We start from the raw sequence: 14,142 nt of genomic DNA, 5'->3' as shown, positions 1-14,142 counted from the left end.
TTGCTTGCTACTTGACAATGTGTGCATCATCTCGGCATGATCATTTGTTGCTTGCATGCATGTCTATTTGTTCATTTCGTTTTAAAGTCACATTTTGTATACTTCTAGCATCATGAGAAAGGGTAGACCTCCAGTTGGCCAAGATCATTCTGAGGATAGATTGGACAGATTAGAGAGATTGGTTGAAGGTTTGGTCCGTGAATTGAGACAACCTAGGCCTCAAGACACTAGTACTACCTCTGTCACGCCCCAAACTCGCCCCTAAAAGTTCGGGCATGACCTATGCAGATACGGACACATGACCTGATATACATAATATACGGGGCCTGAACGGAAGCATTTAATATTACAAAGTAACATAGAATAACATCCATTGAGCTAAAACTAACTTGCCAGGATCACATACGTAAGAGCCATTTATCTATATACATACCCATACATATAAATGAGCGTATATCCGAACATTGGTAAAGAAAGGGGGTATATACATACATTTTAACCTTAAGTAAATAATTAAAGTGCATGACAAAATCTTAACAAAACTTCACATAAATGCATGGGCTTGGTCTGGGAGTCTAGGCATACTGAGGTTGACAATTGAAGGGTAAGCATCAAGGGTTAAGACGGACTCCCAAAGTAATTACCTACAGAACAGACAAAACACAAAGTGAGCGAAGCTCAGTGAATAATAGTATATAAATGATTCAATATTCAACTTAATCATAATGCATATCAATGCGTATGTAAATGCGGAGATCATATAATTAATCTGATTCTATACTAATTTTAGAATGGCCTTAGGCCCAATCTTGAAACATAATGGCTTTAAGCCTTTGAATGGATTGGCGATAGCCCTTGAACATATTAACATTAAGCTTTTACACATGTTAGCATATAGCCCTTGAACATTTGGCATGAAGCCCTTAAACATGTTGGCATATAGCCCTTGTACATTTGGCATGAAGCCCTTGAAAAGTTGGGATTAAGCCTTTGAACATATGTATGGACTCAAGAGGTGGCTCGTACGGATTCTAGAGGTGACTCGCATTGCAGCACTTAGTTCCGTACAGCACTTTGTTCCATACCAGAAATCATTAGGTCTTAAAGACCGATCAATTCATATCATGTTATAACATGGCATAAACGGAACGGAAAAATAGAAACATATTCATACATATTCTTACTTATGCTTGAATCAGAAACAGAAATCAGAGTTCATGCTTGATCATAACCCACCCGTACAAGACCGTCGGTGGTACCATCCGTACAAGACCGTCGATGGTAAAACATAATCCACCCGTACAAGACCGTCGGTGGTACCATCCGTACGAGACCGTCGATGGCAAGAGATATCTTGTAACATACTTGAACCACGGTATTATTACCCCCGGGCAAGGGCCATAAGACCACGGTATTATTACCCCCGGGTAAGGGCCTTGTGCTAAGGATGCCATGAATACTTTTACATATATGGATAATCATTCATTAATTCATAGAGTCACATATCATAAAATAGAGCATTTCTTGGTATATCATGTCATTACCGCGCGCTTAAGAAAATAGAATAATTCACATTCTTATGTGGGTCACATAATGATGTTAAACTTTTGCGTTCATGTCATAGATTCTGAATAACTTCGAGTTCATATGTAACACAACAAAATAACTTCAAATTCATATGGATTCACATAACTTTCCAATTATTCTGATTCTTCGAAGATGAACACAAATTCTCTTTATTCATTAAGAAATGACATGGTTCACTTGAGCTGTTAATCAGTAACATACCCCTTTCTTTAATCGTTCACATATGTTAACATGGTTGACCTGCAATTAACAGAGTGCTAATGGTAACCATTGCATCATTCATATGAGTTAATGCAGCTAACTTAAGTTTAACAGAACGCTCTTGATAATTATTAACGAAAGGTAAACACATTTTACCGATTGAATGATTCTAGAGATACCGGAATACCATAGTTCCATAATCCTCATACGTTCTATTTGTTCGTCATGAATCACTATAGCTATCTTGCAAATAACAAAAAGTTAGTATTCATTGTCAACAGTAAACAGAATGGACTGCTCAATAATGCCTCCAGATTTTCCAATCAACATATTGTTAACTTAATTACTTGCAAGGGATAGAATGTTAACAATGAGAATCATTAACAATACTTGAACGTGCGACTATAGTACTACTACTCACAGCGGTAGGTCTCTGATAGCGGTGGAACGATGTCCTCGTCTTGACCTACAAACACAATGCATATAACAGATTATGAGAATAAAACCAATCTCTTTTTATTCTTCACTCAATAGCTATGGTGGTTCTAGACTCATTAGTCCTCCATAGGTTATAATTCATTCCTCATAAGATAGGAGGAATCGATAGGAGAAAGGTTCAGACGAAGAAACGGTACAAACCGGTAAACAGAAAGTGAACAGTCGTCACTAATTGGGACATAACTATTTTTTTATTTAGAATTTGGAAGTGATACCACCACCATTGGAAACTACACTTCCGGGGCTTGATTTTAGGCTCAAGAATCACTCAAAAAGGAGTCCGGATGCAAAAGATATGCTTGTTCAAAGTTGGCTGAACAGAGCTGTCCCCGCACATGCGGGAAAACAGTGCCGCACGTGCGGCCCTGGACAGTTTGCAGTCCGAAAATGGCAGAAAATTTGGGACTTCTCATTTTCAAAATCAAACCTTAATTACATGTAAATCAAAGCCCAAAACCCTTTAATACATGACCAATTTCACAGTATTATTCTCCATCAAACATCATAACCTCAAAATAAACAAATATAATGACTTTAATTCTTCAATTAACCAACTCTTAAGGAATCAAGGTTCAATTCATGAAAAGAGTTCATCTAAACTTATATCTATCAACCAAAACTCAATTAGGTGGTTTCTCTTCATTTGAGATCATGAATTTAAACTAGTAATAGATCAATCTTAAGGGGTTAAGTTGATTTCACATACCTAGAGCCAATCTCTTGAAGTAATTCCATCAATTTTCCCATCTTTCCTCTTCATTCTCAAGCTCTTCCTTCCTTCTTCTCCTTGAGTTCTCTATCTCTCCCTCTCTCACGTGGCTCCCCCTTTCCTCTAGATATTTTTTTTTTATTCTAAGAGATGAGTCCATCCACTCATAAGGCACCCATAATATAAGTATACACATACACACCAACATAACACAATAGAGAGAGCCAAACGTGGCCTTACGATTCGTACAAAATCAAATTTCAATTAAACTTCCCAGATAACTCCAAAAATTATGAGGATCATAAATATGTCCCCTGTTTTGGTTTCTGAAGCCTCTAATGCCTTCAATTTGTAGTATAAAGTTAACTACCCAAACGTGCATTAACGAATCAGACAAATTAGATTTCCAATTAATTGTCCCAAATAGTTCCAAAAATTCCCATTAACATATCCAAGTACTCAATTTTGATTTCTGTACCCATATAGGTCGGTAATTTCAATTTTAAATCCGTAACTCAATAGATAATGCTTCAATTCCAAAAGATATAATTAAATTAAAACACCTCATCTCATAGTTAAATACCAATGATTTCTTATATGCATTTTGGGGTCCTTACATTCTCCCCACCTTAAGAAGTTTGGTCCTCCAAACTTGATTCACCTTGTCATAAGTCTAGTTCTGTCCTAGACATATAATATTTCTCTATTATTTAGCCATTCACAATCCTATACAGTCAATTTCAATGGAGTTTGCTCCCAAAACTACACGTAATTCATCTTTACTGACTAATTGGTAACCCAATTGATAATAATACTTAATAACATCAAAGCATCGTCTCATCATTCACAATCCTGGTACATTTCAAGTTATTGATTCAAAGGCCATACCTTTCAGATACTATAACAACTTAAGGACATTCAGAAATGGATTCACTCAAGTATTCGATTACATGAGACTCATGAGCTGTCATACATAGTTCAAACTCTTTAGGTTCACAAACAACCCCAACTCCTACTCCCTCGAAGGTTAAGGAAATGTTTACTAGATAATCATGTTTCAAAGGCACATGCATCTTACAACAATTAAACCCAGAATAACAAATAAGTTCTAGATCAATGACTTTGTGGCTCCTTGCTTACTCTCAGAATTAGACTTATCAGTTCAAATCAGATTTCTAACAGACTCCAAATGACAACTCAAATCCCATATCAAGGAATTACATGTTCAGAGTAAATTATCAGTAAAACCAAATACGTATCCAACCTTAATGATCACAATTCCCGAATTACAATAAGGTATAATCATTTAAAATCCATGTTTGCTTGGAAGATCTTAAAGTCAACATCATGACATCAAACACATAATACATTTACCATAAAGCTATTATATTCTTGTTCCATATTTAGTAAAATGTTCTTATCATGAACAAAACATTTCCAAAAATATGTAATATCAAACCTTTCATAATTACATAAAATACGTTGTTCAGAGACATTACCCAGAAACTTATCAGACCTTTCAAAGATTATTAGATGATGGAATAATTCCCAATAGCATTAAACTTATTTAAACTTTGACAGAACAATCTTTGATCCAACTTATAATAGATAAGACAGAATGACTTCAAGTTCAACACAGAGCATTCATCAAGCATGCTACACTGAATTATCAAATGGAAAACTCATTCATGTATAGCAAAATATCTCTTTCAGGAAACTTGTCACATCCTGAACATTCGGAGTTTCGTAACATACTTAGTCATCTTGAAGAAATTATTCGGAAAGCTTATCATATCATACACATGGTAGAAGTTCTTAGCATTCTTTATCATTTCAGAAAATACATCATATAAAACATTTCATAACCCAAAATATAAATTTCATAAACATCGTATAACATAGTCATTTTCAAAATCCTTTATACAAAAGTATCTTTTACAAAGACATTACTTACTCAGGTCTATAGTCAACTCACACAGGATAACACATTATTCATCTATGTCAGAAGTACCGAACGTAATTGGTAGTATGACACCTCTAAATAACACAGATCACATAAGTTCCATTCCAATGATCACTCATTTGCAGATCACATTAAAGGAACAAGCCTTGAATTAATTCGCATACAAATATTTCACCCTTAATTTGACAATTTGCAATATCTAACATTTGCATGTTTACACAGAAATATATCATAGAAATGACTTCTCAATCTTAAGTCATTAATACCCGTAGGCAGGGTTTTTGTTCTTATGTGAAAATACCATATCCCTATTTATTTAATTGATCTCAAAGTAGTCAATAACTACCCATTTTCTTACAAGTATCATGTGGACAAACACATAACCTGGATAATCCTTCATGTCATTTAACCATTCCTTATAAAATATCCTGATTATAGATTACAGACCACTCATAAACAAAACAGATTACAGATTTCCGTAAACAAATCCCGTTAGCCCATAAACAAAACTCATTCGACATCATCAATAATCCTCTCGGTTCCCCAGCAGAAATCGTCAATAATTTCCTCAGTTCACAAAATCACATTTTTTTTTTACATGTTGTTTCAAGCTCAATATGCATAACTTCTTCTTACAGCCAATCATACTCAACATGATTTCAATTATTCTGCAAAACACATCTTATCAAATATTCAAATACAGTAACCTCTCAAAATCAAAGATCTAGACATTATTTTGGCAAGGAAGACATAACTATAGCATAAAGGTTAGAGGATCACATATATCGTTTTCTTTGATCTTAGAAATATTCCATACTTAGAGTTTAATCACTCCATCTAAACAGATGTTAGGAAGCACAATCACGTTATTATCGTTTCTTACGGGTAATTACCAACCCAAAATAACAACAGATGTCACGCATTGGCATATAAATTATCTTACCGATGAGTTCGAACCCTCACTGCGCTTCCGCTGCGCAACTTTGTTAATTTAATCCCATAATTTTCCTTTCCATTTTGTCTAACCGTGCGGGGGTCGAACCCTCCAGATCTTCCGTCTTTATACTTACCGTATTCTGCATCACAACCAATCGCCATATACACAAAGAAAGTACAATAGACATGGATCATGATCATTAGCGTTACCAGATACACTTAACGTTGCTATCCATCTTTTCATATGCAGTAAGGATGTCATGCATGATACCTAAGTCTTTTCTAGACATCCTAAGCCCAATGGATTCGTGTGTGAGATAGCAACTCGTGCTCTGATACCACTTGTCATGCCCCAAACTCGCCCCTAAAAGTTCGGGCATGACCTATGCAGATACGGACACATGACCTGATATACATAATATACGGGGCCTGAACGGAAGCATTTAATATTACAAAGTAACATAGAATAACATCCATTGAGCTAAAACTAACTTGCTAGGATCACATACGTGAGAGCCATTTATCTATATACATACCCATACATATAAATGAGCGTATATCCGAACATTGGTAAAGAAAGGGGGTATATACATACATTTTAACCTTAAGTAAATAATTAAAGTGCATGACAAAATCTTAACAAAACTTCACATAAATGCATGGGCTTGGTCTGGGAGTCTAGGCATACTGAGGTTGACAATTGAAGGGTAAGCATCAAGGGTTAAGACGGACTCCCAAAGTAATTACCTACAGAACAGACAAAACACAAAGTGAGCGAAGCTCAGTGAATAATAGTATATAAATGATTCAATATTCAACTTAATCATAATGCATATCAATGCGTATGTAAATGCGGAGATCATATAATTAATCTGATTCTATACTAATTTTAGAATGGCCTTAGGCCCAATCTTGAAACATAATGGCTTTAAGCCTTTGAATGGATTGGCGATAGCCCTTGAACATATTAACATTAAGCTTTTACACATGTTAGCATATAGCCCTTGAACATTTGGCATGAAGCCCTTAAACATGTTGGCATATAGCCCTTGTACATTTGGCATGAAGCCCTTGAAAAGTTGGGATTAAGCCTTTGAACATATGTATGGACTCAAGAGGTGGCTCGTACGGATTCTAGAGGTGACTCGCATTGCAGCACTTAGTTCCGTACAGCACTTTGTTCCATACCAGAAATCATTAGGTCTTAAAGACCGATCAATTCATATCATGTTATAACATGGCATAAACGGAACGGAAAAATAGAAACATATTCATACATATTCTTACTTATGCTTGAATCAGAAACAGAAATCAGAGTTCATGCTTGATCATAACCCACCCGTACAAGACCGTCGGTGGTACCATCCGTACAAGACCGTCGATGGTAAAACATAATCCACCCGTACAAGACCGTCGGTGGTACCATCCGTACGAGACCGTCGATGGCAAGAGATATCTTGTAACATACTTGAACCACGGTATTATTACCCCCGGGCAAGGGCCATAAGACCACGGTATTATTACCCCCGGGTAAGGGCCTTGTGCTAAGGATGCCATGAATACTTTTACATATATGGATAATCATTCATTAATTCATAGAGTCACATATCATAAAATAGAGCATTTCTTGGTATATCATGTCATTACCGCGCGCTTAAGAAAATAGAATAATTCACATTCTTATGTGGGTCACATAATGATGTTAAACTTTTGCGTTCATGTCATAGATTCTGAATAACTTCGAGTTCATATGTAACACAACAAAATAACTTCAAATTCATATGGATTCACATAACTTTCCAATTATTCTGATTCTTCGAAGATGAACACAAATTCTCTTTATTCATTAAGAAATGACATGGTTCACTTGAGCTGTTAATCAGTAACATACCCCTTTCTTTAATCGTTCACATATGTTAACATGGTTGACCTGCAATTAACAGAGTGCTAATGGTAACCATTGCATCATTCATATGAGTTAATGCAGCTAACTTAAGTTTAACAGAACGCTCTTGATAATTATTAACGAAAGGTAAACACATTTTACCGATTGAATGATTCTAGAGATACCGGAATACCATAGTTCCATAATCCTCATACGTTCTATTTGTTCGTCATGAATCACTATAGCTATCTTGCAAATAACAAAAAGTTAGTATTCATTGTCAACAGTAAACAGAATGGACTGCTCAATAATGCCTCCAGATTTTCCAATCAACATATTGTTAACTTAATTACTTGCAAGGGATAGAATGTTAACAATGAGAATCATTAACAATACTTGAACGTGCGACTATAGTACTACTACTCACAGCGGTAGGTCTCTGATAGCGGTGGAACGATGTCCTCGTCTTGACCTACAAACACAATACATATAACAGATTATGAGAATAAAACCAATCTCTTTTTATTCTTCACTCAATAGCTATGGTGGTTCTAGACTCATTAGTCCTCCATAGGTTATAATTCATTCCTCATAAGATAGGAGGAATCGATAGGAGAAAGGTTCAGACGAAGAAACGGTACAAACCGGTAAACAGAAAGTGAACAGTCGTCACTAATTGGGACATAACTATTTTTTTATTTAGAATTTGGAAGTGAGACCACCACCATTGAAAACTAAACTTCCGGGGCTTGATTTTAGGCTCAAGAATCACTCAAAACGGAGTCCGGATGCAAAAGATATGCTTGTTCAAAGTTGGCTGAACAGAGCTGTCCCCGCACATGCGGGAAAACAGTGCCGCACGTGCGGCCCTGGACAGTTTGCAGTCCGAAAATGGCAGAAAATTTGGGACTTCTCATTTTCAAAATCAAACCTTAATTACATGTAAATCAAAGCCCAAAACCCTTTAATACATGACCAATTTCACATTATTATTCTCCATCAAACATCATAACCTCAAAATAAACAAATATAATGACTTTAATTCTTCAATTAACCAACTCTTAAGGAATCAAGGTTCAATTCATGAAAAGAGTTCATCTAAACTTATATCTATCAACCAAAACTCAATTAGGTGGTTTCTCTTCATTTGAGATCATGAATTTAAACTAGTAATAGATCAATCTTAAGGGGTTAAGTTGATTTCACATACCTAGAGCCAATCTCTTGAAGTAATTCCATCAATTTTCCCATCTTTCCTCTTCATTCTCAAGCTCTTCTTTCCTTCTTCTCCTTGAGTTCTCTATCTCTCCCTCTCTCACGTGGCTCCCCCTTTCCTCTAGATATTTTTTTTTTATTCTAAGAGATGAGTCCATCCACTCATAAGGCACCCATAATATAAGTATACACATACACACCAACATAACACAATAGAGAGAGCCAAACGTGGCCTTACGATTCGTACAAAATCAAATTTCAATTAAACTTCCCAGATAACTCTAAAAATTATGAGGATCATAAATATGTCCCCTGTTCTGGTTTCTGAAGCCTCTAATGCCTTCAATTTGTAGTATAAAGTTAACTACCCAAACGTGCATTAACGAATCAGACAAATTAGATTTCCAATTAATTGTCCCAAATAGTTCCAAAAATTCCCATTAACATATCCAAGTACTCAATTTTGATTTCTGTACCCATATAGGTCGGTAATTTCAATTTTAAATCCGTAACTCAATAGATAATGCTTCAATTCCAAAAGATATAATTAAATTAAAACACCTCATCTCATAGTTAAATACCAATGATTTCTTATATGGATTTTGGGGTCCTTACAACCTCTACTCAGGCCGAGCAGACAAACAGCCGACATGCAACTCCGCCTCTACCTCCACCTCCTCCAGTGCCGCAAGTGCCTCCACAGCAAGCTTTATATAGGAACGGAACGATAACCTTGATCAAAGAGTTCAAGAAGATGAACCCGCCGAGATTCCAAGGGGGTATAGAGCCGATGAAAGCCGAAGCATGGGTTTTGGAAATGGAGAAGTTGTTCGAGATTTTTCCCAGCACCAACGCTCAGAAGGTGTCATTAGCAGCATTCACATTGGACATCAATGCTCAAAGATGGTGGATGATGATCCGAGAAGGCAATCCAGGTTTAACTTGGGCCAGATTTTTAGAGTTGTTTTATAACAAGCATTTTTCCCTTAGTGTCCGAGATCGCAAGACCACGGAATTCCAGACTCTGACACAAGGCAACAAGACAGTGGCAGAATACGACCGTGCTTTTACTGAATTGGCGAGATATGCGCCTCACATGGTCGATGACGAATATAGAAAAGCTAGGAAGTTTGAAAGTGGACTGCGTGGACCGATACAGGATCGAGTTAACATGCTCAACATGCCGACTTATGCCGGAGTGTTGGACAAGGCCATTCTAGCAGAAGCTAACTTGAACCGATACCAGAGTTCAGCAGAGAGCCAGAGGAAGAGACAAAACTACGAGAATCGCCGAGTACCGTTTAATGCCAAAAAGAAGGCGAATATGGGCAGTTCCAACAACTCAAATCAGGGAGGTGATACTAAGCCGACGTGTGCAAGTTGTGGGAAGCCACATTTTGGAGTCTGTCGTTGGGCGTCAAGAGCTTGCTTTGAATGTGGAGAGGTAGGTCATCGTGTGAAGGACTGCCTAAAGACAAAGGCTGACGATGGTAAGAGGAATGGGAACACTTCGGGCTCTGCACAGAAAAACAATGTTAGAAGGATGCAGGCGAGGCAGGGCAAAGTTTTTGCATTAGTGCCAGGAGACACCCAGAGTGCCGAGACAGTAGTGTCAGGTACCCTTCCAATTTGCTCTCAAGGTGCATATATATTGATTGATTCGGGTTCTACGCATTCATTTGTATCTGCTAAATTTTTCGAGAAGTTAAATAGAGAACTAGAACCTCTAGGTTATGTGTTATCTGTGTCTACTCCGTCTAGAAGAACTATGATTGTTGCATCCATTTATAGAGCATGTGTTGTTATGATTGAGAATGTTGAATTATTAGTTGATTTGATGCCGTTGGACATAACTCATTTTGATGTTGTATTGGGAATGGAGACTGGTTAGTGGAAAACCATGCATCCATTAATTGTGTTTCCAAAAGTGTCGCACTAAAACCCCCAAACCAAGCTGAGGTTACATTTCAGGGTAAGGGAGTTGTACCCCCACCTTACTTGATCTCATCCATGAAAGCTTATAAGTTAATCCAAAAAGGGTGTCGAGGTTACCTGTGTAGTGTACTAAGTAATCCGAATGGAAACGTTGAAATGGCTGATATCCCAATTGTTAATGAATTCCCCGACGTCTTTCCAAATGATTTGCTTGGCCACTTAGTTGATAGAGAAGTAGACTTTACTATTGACGTTATGTCGGGAACCCAGCCTGTCTCCAAAACACCCTATAGAATGGCCCCAGCCGAGCTTAAAGAGTTGAAGCTGCAATTACAAGAGCTGTTAGATAAGGGCTTCATCAGGCCGAGCACTTCACCTTGGAGAGCACTAGTTCTATTTGTTAAGAAAAAGGATGGTACACTTCGTTTTTGCATTGATTACAGAGAACTGAACAAAGTAATCATTAAGAATAAGTACCCGTTGCCGAGGATCGATGATTTGCTTGATCAACTACAAGGAGCACGATTCTTTTCTAAAATTCATCTCAGGTCGGGCTACCATCGGCTTAAGGTTAAGGCCGAAGATGTTGAGAAGACTGCTTTTCGGATGAGGTATGGCCATTGCGAATTTTTGGTAATACCTTTTTGAGTGACTAATGCTCCTGCAACATTCATGGACTTGATGAACAGAGTCTTTAAGCCTTACCTAGATGAGTTTGTGGTTGTCTTCATCGACGATATATTGATCTATTCCAAGAGTGAAGTTGAGCATGAGAAGCATCTGAGACTTGCCTTACAAATTTTTGAGGGACAGGAAGTTGTATTCCAAGCTTAGCAAGTGTGAGTTTTGGCTTTCCAGCATTGCATATTTGGGGTATGTGATTAATGAAGAAGGTATTTTAGTTGATCCTAGCAAGGTTGAAGCCGTTGTAAATTGGCCGAGGCCGACTAATGTATCCGAGGTTCGTAGTTTTCTGGGTTTGGCGGGTTATTATAGGAAGTTTGTGAAGGACTTCTCAAAGATTGCAGTACCATTGACACAATTGACTCAAAAATGAGTGACATAGGAATGGACCGAGGGTAGAGAAGCAGCCTTCCAGGAACTCAAGATGAGGTTAGTGACTGCACCAGTTCTTGTACTACCGTCAGGTAATGAGGAATTTCAGATTTATAGTGATGCATCACATAAGGGTTTGGGTTGTGTATTAATGCAAGGGGGTAAAGTCATAGCATATGCATCTCGTCAATTGAAACCCCATGAGAAGAACTATCCCACCCATGATCTAGAATTAGCAGCCGTAGTATTTGCTTTGAAGATTTGGCGTCATTACTTGTATGGAGCTTCTTGCCAAGTTTTCACAGATCACAAGAGTTTGAAGTACTTGTTCACCCAGAAGGAATTAAATATGAGCCAGAGAAGGTAGCTTGAGTTATTGAAAGACTACGATATGCAGATTCAGTACCATCCAGGTAAAGCAAACTCGGTGGCCAACGCTTTAAGCAGGAAATTAGTTGGGAGTTTGGCATGTTTAGCAATGATTTCAGTGGAGCCGACTATTATTGAGGAAGGGAAGACCAGGCAGATGGAGGATGAATTCTTAAAAAGGGTGATTGATGAATTTGTCACCAAGCCGAGGTCAGGGTACGCCATTGAGAATCAGGTACTTAAGTTTGAAGGAAGATTGTGCGTGGCCGATGTCCCCGAGTTGAAAAAAAGAATTTTACAGGAAGCTCATGGTTCCAAATTTGCTGTTCATCCAGGAAATACGAAGATGTACCAAGACGTGAAGCAAACTTTTTGGTGGCCAAATATGAAAAGAGAAATAATCGGGTTCGTATCTCAGTGCCTATATTGTCAACAAGTGAAAGCAGAGCACCAGAGGCCAGCAGGACTTTTTCAACCTTTGTCAATTCCCAAGTGGAAATGGGAACACATCTCCATGGATTTTGTGGTTGGCTTGCCGAGGACACAGAGGGGTATGGATTCAATTTGGGTTGTAGTTGATAGATTAACTAAGTCAGCACACTTCTTGCCTGTTAAGACTACCTTTAATGCCGATCAACTCACTTTGTTGTATATGAATGAGATCATTAGACTTCATGGAGTACCGATGTCCATTGTGTTAGACCAAGATCTGAAGTTTGTTTCTAGATTTTGGCAGAGTCTACAGGGAGCTTTGGGAACCGAGTTGAGGTTTAGCACAGCTTTTCATCCCTAGACCGATGGGCAAACAGAAAGAACAATTCAGACGCTTGAAGCTATGCTCAGACTATGTGTATTGGACTTCAAGGGAAGTTGGGAAGTGCATTTGCCATTGTTAGAATTTGCTTACAACAATAGTTATCAAGCTAGCATTGGCATGGCGCTGTATGAAGCTCTGTATGGAAGGAAGTACAGATCGCTGATATGTTGGACCGAAGTAGGAGACAAAGCTTTAATCGGTCCCGAACTGATTCAAGTGACAACTGAGAAGATTAAACTTATCCGGCAAAGAATTAGGACTGCTCAGAGTCGACAGAAGAGTTACGCCGACCAGAGAAGAAGAGAATTAGAATTTGAAGTTGGGGATCATGTATTCCTAAAGATTTCGCCGATGAAGGGAGTTTCAAGATTTGGGAAGAAAGGTAAATAAGTGCCTCGTTATATTGGACCGTTTGAAATCCTTGAAAGAGTTAACCCAGTTGCTTACAGACTTGCTTTGCCGCCAGAATTAAGTCAAGTCCACAATGTGTTTCACATTTCGATGTTGAGGAAGTATATTCGGGATCCCTTGCATGTGATTGATCAGTTCAGGATTGTGATTAATGAAGATTTGGGTTATGAGGAGAAGCCGATACGGATTCTTGATAGGCAAGTGAAGCAATTGAGGAACAAGTCAATACCGATGGTGAAAGTTGAATAGAAAGAGCATTATGGCAAGGATGCTACATGGGAAATGGAAGAAGAAATGAAAATCCAACATCCGGAGTTATTTTCAGGGCAAGGTAACTTAAGTTTGGGGACCAAAGTTCTTTAAGAAGGGTAGACTATAGTGACCCTCATCCTCATTTTAGTCATGTTCATGTGCATCTGCATGTTTTGTTTTGTTAAGCTTGCACTTGTGGTTTTGACTTGTTTTGCCTAAAGTAAGGTTTCTGTCTTGTTTTGTACCTATGTGTTTTGGCTTGAGTATTGTTTGTACGTTTTGTCCCTTGCTTGGTGTGTGTAGCCGAG

The 14,142-nt window shown here is 37.9% G+C and overlaps 2 long non-coding RNA genes across 2 annotated transcripts; both read right to left on the bottom strand.

Moving 5' to 3' along the window:
* Positions 1 to 400: 400 nt before the first annotated feature.
* Positions 401 to 3,149, bottom strand: LOC145789877 (uncharacterized). Its single transcript, XR_014328324.1, has 3 exons — positions 2,993 to 3,149; positions 2,210 to 2,254; positions 401 to 644 (listed from the first exon to the last, which is right to left on the bottom strand). It is a non-coding gene; the product is annotated as an uncharacterized LOC145789877 (long non-coding RNA).
* A 3,251-nt stretch (positions 3,150 to 6,400) lies between these two features.
* LOC145789876 (uncharacterized) lies at positions 6,401 to 9,147 on the bottom strand. Its single transcript, XR_014328316.1, has 3 exons — positions 8,990 to 9,147; positions 8,207 to 8,251; positions 6,401 to 6,641 (listed from the first exon to the last, which is right to left on the bottom strand). It is a non-coding gene; the product is annotated as an uncharacterized LOC145789876 (long non-coding RNA).
* Positions 9,148 to 14,142: the final 4,995 nt, after the last annotated feature.

The sequence above is a fragment of the Camellia sinensis genome, chromosome 1 (assembly GCF_055761805.1).
Source record: "Camellia sinensis isolate YWXY chromosome 1, ASM5576180v1, whole genome shotgun sequence".
Lineage (NCBI taxonomy): Eukaryota > Viridiplantae > Streptophyta > Magnoliopsida > Ericales > Theaceae > Camellia > Camellia sinensis.
Note: the sequence above shows the minus strand (reverse complement) of the source record. Positions and strands in the feature narration are given on the sequence as shown.